The 11,230-nt window shown below is 38.1% G+C and overlaps 1 pseudogene; it reads left to right on the forward strand.

Annotated features, from left to right (window-relative positions):
* The first annotated feature begins 7,744 nt into the window (after positions 1–7,744).
* On the forward strand, positions 7,745–9,103 carry LOC133523133 (protein takeout-like; annotated as a pseudogene).
* Positions 9,104–11,230: the final 2,127 nt, after the last annotated feature.

The following is an 11,230-nucleotide window of genomic DNA, read 5'->3' on the forward strand; positions in this document are numbered from 1 at the left end:
TTCTTGCTTCTGGAAAAACTGGCTTACAATGGCATCCGGGGAAACCTCCTACGTTGGTTCGTGTCGTACCTTTCTAACAGAACCCAAGTCATTACCGTGAATGGGTTTAGGTCTGACTCCACAACTGTACCTTCTGGGGTAATTCAAGGGTCCATTTTGGGTCCTTTGTTGTACATAATTTTTATAAATGATATAAAGGAGTGTTTCAATAACTGTAGTATTCTAATGTTTGCAGATGACTTAAAAATATTTAAATCAGTAAAATCTCATAATGACATTTACTCAATTCAAGATGACATCAACAACTTTATTTCGTACTGCCATAAAAATAAACTTCAACTAGCGGGTGATAAATGTTTGCACATGTGTTTTACGAAAAATAAAAAAAGAGTAATTGACTCTGAATACAGGATTGGTAACACACCCATCACAAAGGTGTCATCTGTACGAGACTTAGGAATTTGACAATAAACTTGATTTTAACAGTCATATAGAACGAATTATCTCTAAAGCATACCAAATGTTAGGATTTGTTTTAAGAACAGCAAAATTGTTTAAAAAGTCATCCACGTACATTCTATTATTCAAAGCTCTTGTTAGTCCTCATTTGGAATATGCCTCAATTGTTTGGAACCCTTTTTATTCCAAGTATTCGAAAGCAATTGAAATGGTCCAAAAAAATTTTTTGCGGGCTACACATAGACGCCTAACTGGCAAACGTATGTCCTACTGTAAATTATTGAAACATTATAAGTTACCCTCCCTGGAGTCAAGGCGCACGTGCTCTGATATGTTGGTTCTCCACAACATTTGCCGTGATAAGTACGACTGCCCGGAGCTGCTTGACAACATACGCTTTAGGGTCCCCTCACGCAGCACTGCCCGTTCTAATGCCTTGTTCGCCGTCCCGACTTATTCAACTAACGCTGGGATACGCGCACCTTTGCGCCGTCTTTACAATTCATACAATAAAATGTTCACGGCCGCAGACATTTTCAATACAAGTAGAGCAAGTTTCAAAAAACAAATCCTTGAAATACTAGCTGAGACAACTTAGTATCTTCGTACAATTTGTATCATTGCCATCTAGTCGCTAGAGCGCGTTAAGTTTAGCATAGTTTACTGTAGCATTACCTTACCTATATTATATATAGTTCTTAGTGAGAGCGTTTTTAGGAGGTCGGTGCACGTCTATTGCAATGTATAACTTATCACTTATACTATTATTGTACTTGCTTCTGTTGTTTCTCCAATAAAATAAAATAAAATAAAAATACTAATGGACCCAGATGATCTGAGCTGGGTGAACAGAGCAGAACTCTGCTGAAAAGACGTCATCATTCTTTCATTATTTCATCCTTTCCTGTACGGATATGGTCATTCTTGTCTACGTGACAGCATGATAAAACGGTGTCTGTCACTCACTCCCGCGGTGTTAAAAATAAAAAGTGACGGTTATTTCACTTATTTTATCACGTGGATAAACCCATCCATAATACGCCTGCTGATAGTGTCTAAGTTTTCCCATCCGTCTTCCAAATTTGAACCGACAAACTAACCTATCCGCTGACTTGTCACCTAACTTTGGTCACTCTAACTGCATATTCTATAAATATCAAACTCCCTAGCTTAGTTGGTAGAACTAGCTACGGAGAATTTGGGAAGGGTGCCGCCGTGGCCGGGTGGTCTAGAGGTCAGGATGTTAACCACCGTTGGACTTGGTTACTTTTTCTTCTGTGTATGATACCAATATCAGTTTATAATTCCATAAATGTATCATTGTTAAGACGCTTCTCGGTTAGGCCACACCGTAAGTAGTAGCAAAGCGATCCGCAAACTCGGGGCATCAGACCGCAGCACCGACTAAGCGCTTTATCGAGCGTTCGCAGCTCTTCCCTAACTATTGCACGCAAGTCGCTAACAATATGCAATATTGCAGACGACATGACAGTTTTGACCGACACGCTCTTTTTGAATAAAATTGTTAGAAAAATGGCTCTCATATCATAATCCTAATAATAAGGTAAACTGTGGAATGAACTACCACCCGCGGTATTTTCGGGCTGCAGGCTGATACGACCAGCCTGCAGCCCGAAAATACCGCGGGTCATCATACCTTCAAGAAAAAAGAGAGTACTCCCAGCATAAAGGCCAGTACATGTACTTGTAACATGTTTGGTTTTGCAGGTATCCATGGGCGACAGTAATTGTGAATCAGGCGATTTGACTGCCTCCTATGTCATAAAAAAAATCGGAAACACAAGTTCTCTAAATCGAAAGTCTCGGAAAGTCTGCACAAGTCTGTGTAACTCAGCGGCTTACGTGAGCGATGACTCGCGAATGCGACGCGGCGCGGCGCGGCGGCCTAACGGCATTCGGAGATCGCCCACGTAGGACACTTCCATAGGTATCAAAGGATTGAATTCACCCGCGCCGCGTCGCGTCGCTTCGCGTTCGCGAGTTATTCGCTCACGAAAAACACTGCCTAAGACTAAGCGTGTTATCTAGCGTTCGCAGCTTTTCCGTAACTATCACACAACTGGCTAACAATATACAATAGCGCATATCGTAGACATACGACATGAGACTGGCCTGTTTAACTTGTTCAAATACTTAATGGGTCAAATGGGATGCGATTAATTTTCTACTTAAAAATATGTTAAGTACATGTGTCGAATCCCACCATTACGCTTCGAATATGACCATGGGCGTACAGTATCTATGAATTCTCGACTATTTTGTTTTGCTTCACAATAGATAGATATTAGATTGAAGTCCCCAGTAAGGCCCAGAGTTCATATTTGTTGATACAGTAAGTAGATTGGTAATATGTACCAACACCATATTTTATAATTACAATACAAGACACATCGACCAGTGACAATATCTTACTTAAGTACATAATGTAATTATGAGTCTTCAAACGTCAACGTCATTCATAGAACTTCAGCTTGTTACCCCATTTTGTTTTCGACAGAGAATGGCATTGTAATGTAATGAATTTTGTAGGTTTAAAATTAACTCATTAAACTTATGAAAGTAGGAATAATTGTTTCGAACAAATAACTTTAAAAATAATGTGATTAAGTATTTCTTTCATTTCTATTGGTTGGTAGATTTGTCTGCTTGTGTGAAATAACGACAAGGATATCCTGTTGGGACTCTATTCATTTAAACACTTACGGCCCGATCCGAGCCTAAATATAGGTACGTCAAATATTAGTTCTAGATACGATATGAATCGGATAATATGTTAGTGTCAAAAGTAACGTTTTTGTTAAAAGAAACGTCATTTTTGACACTGACTTATCCAATCCTTATCGCATCTAGTTCTAATATTTGACGTATCTTGAATTTCGAATCGGGCCGTTACTCAATTTGATTCTTACATCAACATCTTATTCGTAATTACATGTTGCTAAATATAGCCTGCGCAAATTGTGTAAATAAGGAAAAAAATATAAAGAAAAAACCTCTACACCGTGTTTTTTTTTCGTTAATTTCAAGGGTGCGTTCCCGTGAGTTTAAATTAAGTAACTTTCTCAGAGACCGGTATTCTAATTAACTCCATTACCGAGGTAATCTATAACTTATTTTAATCTGATAAGGCTCCTATGAACGTGTAACCTTACCTTAGGATCTGTTTGCATATTGATTTGTGTTTAGTACAAGTTTATACATTTGCTATTAAACGTAAGTACTATCTCGGATCGATCGATGTTCGAAATGACATCGATATGTCACAATTTTCAATTGTTTGGTTGATTTAAATGTAATGCCCGTGTTGCAACAACGTTATATGCAACATTTAATTACTTTTTATAAAAATTAACAATGAAAAGAAAGGAAGAACAAAAACCATTTTTTTATATTTACTATGCCATTTAGTTTCCTTAAACGTAATTATCCAAACCCCGAAGTTAACGGAATTCAAAAAATATCTTTATTCGTCACTCGATGTAACGAAAATTTCGATGACACAATAAAATGCGTCAACGAGAAAATGAATGTAGTACAAGCCCAAGCATTTTTTTGCGCCATCGAAGTTTTCGCTATAGTCAAAAATAAATAGTTTTTTTATTTAATTGGTGGGTACCAAATCAAATTTTAAACAGTCTGTAAAATGTACACGTGTCCAGCGGCACAGATCATATCCAGCGGCAGATTTTCGGTTCCAAATCCATTTGATTAATAAAACTACCTATACCAAATCTATGTATTTTTATTAAAAAAAAAGATGAATCAGAATTTCGTTTTCTGAATAGTACATTTTCTAGTTGTCGACCTTTGCTGTGCATGCTGTCCTTCGAACTTTTCCACATATGCCGAAATTAATGCAAAACTTCCGCCTTGCGATATTCATCAATAACAGAGGCACATATGCACGCTTCTTTGCTGGCCAGCGATCCATCGTCACTAATCAATCAATCCGCAACACTCACAAAACTAGAACACCCCCACGTTTTTCTCGTACTTTGCATGCGTTCGGATATTATTTGAGGTCTTCAGCAGTACATCCTTTACAAGTACACTGTAAGATAATTCCACTTCATTCAGTGCCAAAACAAAATTTCAGGTCAATATGTGGTAGGTAACTCAAGAATCTCCATTATGATTACGATTAATCTCGCAAGACCCTCATCCTACGGATCCTGCAATCAAAACCAAATCATCAGTCCACCTTGCTCAGGAATGTCCTTTAGTTTTACAAACTTTTCTGCACAATCGGTCACCGATACCAAAATGAAAACCTACAGGCAAATCAGGCCGTCAGAATCACAACAATCTGGTCCTATTCAAAAACATAATCAAAGCCCATCAGCTGCACCAGCACACGTTAGTATGTTTGTATACAGACCTTTAAATATATTGTGCGCGCCAGTAATGAATTGAGGGCTGCCCCAGTTGTTCAGCGGAGCGCACCCGACCGATAGTGTACGTGTAGCTGTACAGGACAATTTGTTGGTTATGTTTCGTTTAAATGCAGTAAACGAGTGTTTGTAAAATCATACAATATAATATCACAGTCTTTAAAATACGTGTCGACTGGTCCTCGCAAATTCCACTTACTTAAAAGTATAGGATTTGCCCTGTCTAGTCACACCTCTCTAAAGCCTAAGTGATTAAATTGCCATCTGCTGACCATGAATTCAATATAAATAAGGATTATAGGGCAAGCCTGTATTAGCATAGGCAGGGATTGCTCCCGACCTTCGTAATGTTAATGTAGATTACGTGGTCAACCGAACTTTACTGTGAAGGTCGATTTTAATAGGGTAATCTATTTCGCTTTGCGAAGATAATGTTATTTAAGGTTATACAGCCTACACATAGTTATGAAATATGGATTGATAAATTTGATATGACATGATAGTCTTGCCTGTCTATAGTCTATACATACCTATATTATATTGATGTATTTGATCATTTACCATTTAATATATTTTGATTTATATAATTTTGTCTACCTATATACCTATAAGACATTGCATGATTAGTTTTAGCAATGACCTGTATTTTGACATGCTAGTTGTAACGTTCTGTTATTACTTGGCCAAATAAAGAAACTAAACTAAACTATTTGGTGTTTTTTTTTTTGTAACCATTAGCCAATCTCTGCGAGGTGAAATATAAAAAGGGCTATACTAAACACCATTTTTATCGGGACCTTCGCAAAAATCGAGGTAAAAATACTGAGGTTTCTCGATAAGTTTTTCACGGCGCACGAGCGCCTCCACGCCAAAGTGCTACGCCCAATCTTTGCTACAAATACATAAACAATCGCTACATGCTACAGCGTATCGCTCCTTCAATTCAAATCTGCAAGAAAAATGAGTACTCTCATGTGTACCTACGCTCTTTTCTTGAAGATTTGAAGGTCGTATGCAACAGTTCATTCTACAGTTTAGCTGTTTTGGTGCAAGCAATGCTAAATAAAAATAATGCTTCCTTTAATGTATAATACTTTTTACTTCCCAGCATATTACTTTGTTGGTTTGTGTGTGTAAGACTATCCGCTGATTCACTAATTTACCTAAACTGAACCATTTCCATGCACTACCAGTAAATACCAGACTAGCAGAAATCGGACCCTATTTACGACACAAAGCGCCATCGAAGCAACTTACATCGAGGATTAGTATGATTAACAATACGCCTCATAACAACAAAGACTTAACTCTATAACTTCTCACACATGAAAATATACCTTAATGCTTCTAATTAAGGTGTTAATCGCTTTGCGCGCTTGAAAGTTTAAAGCTTCTTTGTCTTAATCATCGTATGCACAAAGCGTTCGCATTTTTGCTGAACATTTCACAGGTTTAACGCTGCTAATTGCAAAATGTCCTAACTCCGTTTTATGTTCGTAGCATTTGATTCCTTTTAATATAGAAATGTCAGAAATCTGCAACAGCGACCTACATTTTTATCACTGTAAAAAGAGGGCAAAATCCTCGTTTCGTCTACGTAGGACTGTTGAAGATAGTTTTTAAAGCTGAGTCGCTGCAGCCTGCTAATTATATTAAACCGTATGAAAGACTGTTTCCTAAAAAACCTATATTATTCTCATCAACCTTCATAGACAGGCAGTTGATTTTTCGGCCAACTCGCACTTGGCCTTTTCGTCACAAGAAAACGTTGTTATAGATTTTAAAATCGGAGTTTTACGGCCAAAACCTGCTCCCCTAATAAGTTTATCGGAATGTTTTTCAATAACCTTTCAGCAAAACTATCTGCGAACCTTAAAATGTTCAGTTAAAAATGGTATCCGAATGTCTTACTACGTTACCTTGCATTTCTATAAGTATTAAATGGGGACCATTTTTTCATGATTAAACGTGATCCCGCCAAACAAGCGTGCGTGATCTCGTGTGTTTGTGTCGGCTTTCAGGTGTTATGGCACAACGTGCTGGGGAACTAGCGGGAAACTACCTGAATCACGTACGACTATACACAAAGCAATCTATACAGGCAATCCGTTGGTGTTGCTTCACAGATTACACAGACACTAATTATGAGACATAATTATTTAGATAGTTTGACATTGAACTTCGTGTATAAAAATGTTTTATTCAACTGTTTGTTTTAAGTATTTATCTAATTAAGTGTTAATTGTTATAGTTTTTGTTAAAATAAACTGTTAAGTTAAGAGTTATTTACCATTTGATATGGTTTGATAGCTTCCGTGTGTTGTTTTAATATGAATAATGAGTATTAGGTATATAGATACTCACAGATAATTAGATTATTTTTATCAAAGCGACAAGTTATTTAAATTTTATTTTATTTAAGTTATTAAATACAAGTCTTAATTACACTCGTAACCATAGGTGAACCTTACATTTTTACCATAAGGTATAAAATATTTTTTTCAGTTAATAATGTGGACGGTTCAAAAAAACTTAATACACTATGGATCATTAAATCTGATTACCGCACCTTCGCCCTTGTTTGCCCTAAATTCAACCCGGTTTCTCATATAAATATACTGTTTTATTTTAAAATCAACATTCAACACCTGCAATCTTAGTAGTGAATGCCCTAAATTCGTTAAAATGTTCCAGCAATTTGTGATAATTTTAATGTCTGTAATTTATTTCGAAGGTGTATATAGCGGTGAGATAATTTATTTACCTACTCATTTTCTTCGTTAAAACATTTTGTAATTTTCATTTAATTTATTAAGTTTAAATAAATAAAAAATCTGTTTGGCCTTTGTCATCAGCACAACTATTAGGTTAGCACTTCTGCATACCTACATTTTGTTAGCTAATTATTATGCTGACTGTACGATTGTCATCTTGGCTAGACCACAGAATCAGCCTGGCTCACCTCGCCTCGATAATATGGCTAAGGGTTGTAAAACACCATGTATTTGATGATTTTCCAGTGCCATACATAAAGCCCTGCAAATGGAACGACTCGACTTGCCTGAAGGCGTCAGCGTAGGCCGCCATGCCGATGATAGCTGGTGGTATTCCAGAATTAGGAGTGGCTTCGTCTGACCCGATGGTCGTAGAAAACATGAGCGTCAACAATGCTGGCTTGAATTTGGACCTCAGTCATATCACTATTACTGGGCTGAGTCAGTGCAAGGTTGAGAAAATTAGGTGAGTTTGATTCTTCTGGTTCTATTTATGAATAGCTTTCTTATCGGTAGGGCAATCGTTTCTGACCCCGGTCGCTGCCTTTCGAAAAACACAAGGATAAGGTGCCACTTTCAAACTGGAGGTCGCGAATTCGAACCACAGGCCGAGGTACAAATGAGCTTCTTAAAATTTATTTGCCACTCGCTTTTCAGTGAAATTAAACGTCGCGAAGAAACCCAATGACGCTAAGTCCAAACTGTTTGTCCGCAGCCGTGACCTCGAGAAGTCGACCATAGTGCTTAGCATGCGTTGCCCCGTAGAGCTGGATTCACACTACAATATCTCTGGGAGCCTGGTCATCATTCCCGTTGAGGGTAGCGGGGAGTTCGGCTTCACTGCTGGTAATCATTATCCACAGCAGTATCAAGAAGTATCTAGTGACTCTAGATGTCTGATGTCTCTGGAAGCTTGGTTATCATCCCAATGGAAGGAAGCGGGGAGGTAGGTTCAGCTAGTTCACGGAAGCATTTGAAGTTGATAGTGTTCAGCATGCGGTACCCCGTAAAGCTGGACTTATACTACAACATCTCGGGGAGCCTTGTCATCATTCCCGTGAGGGTAGCGAGGAGTTCGGCTTCACTGCGGGTAAGCATTGTCTACAGCTGTAGGTATTATCTTTCCGTATGTATTTGTTGTCTAAAATCGTGGAATTAACCCTCGATTAGGCCACGTGGACGAGCCAGGTACCAGAATCATGTAAAGGCCAGTTACACATATCCCGTAGCCATACTTATCTTTATTGACATTATATATTTTGACATGTTTGTGAATAGAAAACGTGGAGATGAATTTGGAAGCTAAGATTGAAGAGGAAACTGGTGCCAACGGCAAGAAGCACTGGAAGGTTGCAAGCTACAAGCACAGCTACGAGCCGGACAGGGTGTGGATCAGGATCACCAACCTCTTCGGTGGCGACGAGAAAACAGGTACATAATCATCACTTATTAGAAAAAATATATTAATATAAAAATACTATTCTTTATTATTATAATAAAATTATAATAATAAAGAATAGTCTGTGCCAATAAATACTGGCGAACTACTTTTGCATATCAAATACATACGCATGACATGCTTAAATTTTTTTTTTTATACTACGTCGGTGGCAAACAAGCATACGGCCCGCCTGATTTTTTCCTAATTTTTCTAATTCTCTAACTATTTATGCTAATGTCTTAATTTCAATTTTGTTATTTTTCAATGCTTAGATTTGACACATTATATTTGCACGCTTGCTTGCAAGCAAAATACACATTGTACCTGAATAGTCCTAACACCTTATGTTACTGTATTTTTGCAAATAAATAAATGATTGATTGATTGATTGATGGTAAGCAGTCTCCGTAGCCTATGTACGCCTGCAACTCCAGAGGAGTTACATGCGCGTTGCCGACCCTAAACCCGCCCCCCCTCGTTGAGCTCTGGCAACCTTACTCACCCGCAGGAACACAACACTATGAGTAGGATCTAGTGTTATTTGGCTGCTGTTTTCTGTAAGGTGGATGTACTTCCCCAGTTGGGCTCTGCTCTAGATCTGGAATGACATCCACTGGCTGTGCCCTACCACACAAAGCGAGATGACATTCACAATGCCCATACCTCTCTTTTGGACGTAGTTTAAGGACGTACCCGGGTCCAAATAGGTCAAATGGTAACCATCTCTCTAAAATGCCCAATAAATTGTACGCAGCGAGAATACTTAAATTACTTAAGTTATTCATTATGATGGCCCTTGGGGTGACAGTACTGACTCTGACGATACCGAGTAATGATTAACGAATCTATCATCTTATAAGTTTCAAGTCAAAGGGACTCAGGAAGTGATGAGTATTAATTTTTTTTAAATCACGTTTGCAAAAATTATAAAAAGTCATCACGCTTTTGCCCAGAACGTGCAAGTTGTAGAATGAGCTACCTTCTGAGGTGTTTCCCTTGCGCTATGACATGGGGTTCTTCAAGAAGCAGGTATTTAGGGTTCTCGAAGTTTGGCAACGCATAAGTGGCTCCTTCGATGTTGCTTATGTCCATGGGCGACGATAAATGCTTCTAAAGTAGAAGGCTGATCAGGCGGCTCGTCTACTCGTTTGCTGCCTATTACAAAAGAAAAAGCATTTTATGATTTGTACCGTGTTACGTGTACAAGAATTGCATGATTTAGTAACTAACTACCAGGTAGGTGCAACAGGACATATCACACGTTAACCCTTGCGTTGCTACAAGAACTCTTTAACCCTTATCGTGCTACGGCGCACGAATAAATCCATCCGTCTGACAGCGCAGGAAACGGTACAAGGGCCACTTGCTTCCATCCGTTTGTAGACTTTTTCTAATAGGCTCCGTAAGATTCTGAACGGTTATTGGCCTTTAGCTATTTGCTTTTTTTACTGGTCTTTTATTACCTCACGAACTGTACCACATGTATCCGAACCCTTTACAGATTATAACGACATAAATAAATCCTCTACGAGACACGCATTGTCAATAGTAAACCGACATGTCACTGAGAACTGTAATCGTGAAAATTATATTTCTGGTATAACGTAGGATAGGACTCAAGTCTGCAGGTAATGTCAATGAAGTCTACTTGGCCTTTGGATTACTCTGTAACTAATCAAAATTTTGTTTGAGTTGTTGTGGTAGGAATGGGTTATATTTGAATAAGAGCCTGGCCAGCTTCATTGCGCACTTTGTGATCGCATTTTCAAAACCAAATTTGGTTACGCAAGTCACAATACAGCGTTCCATGTTTCCGATTAAAAATAGTTGAAAGTCACCGTCATCGGATACGGCAAGAAGGACTATATACCGGGTGTTTCCTGTAACAGGAGCAATAAATTAAATTGTAGCCTGTACTCTTCAAACTGACCAACATTTGTTCAACAACTTTGAAAAATAACTTATGTTTTGATTTTTATTACACGTTGAAGTTAATTCTAAGACGCAATGTATTGCGAATTTTGTTATGTTTAAAGCGTGACAACTTGACAAGCAACGTCGAACACACTGATGTCAGCGTACATTGAAAATAATATTTAATTTGTATGAAAAAGTTAAAATCTAAAGATTTCATAATTTTTAAA

This window comes from Cydia pomonella, chromosome 11 (assembly GCF_033807575.1).
Source record: "Cydia pomonella isolate Wapato2018A chromosome 11, ilCydPomo1, whole genome shotgun sequence".
Lineage (NCBI taxonomy): Eukaryota > Metazoa > Arthropoda > Insecta > Lepidoptera > Tortricidae > Cydia > Cydia pomonella.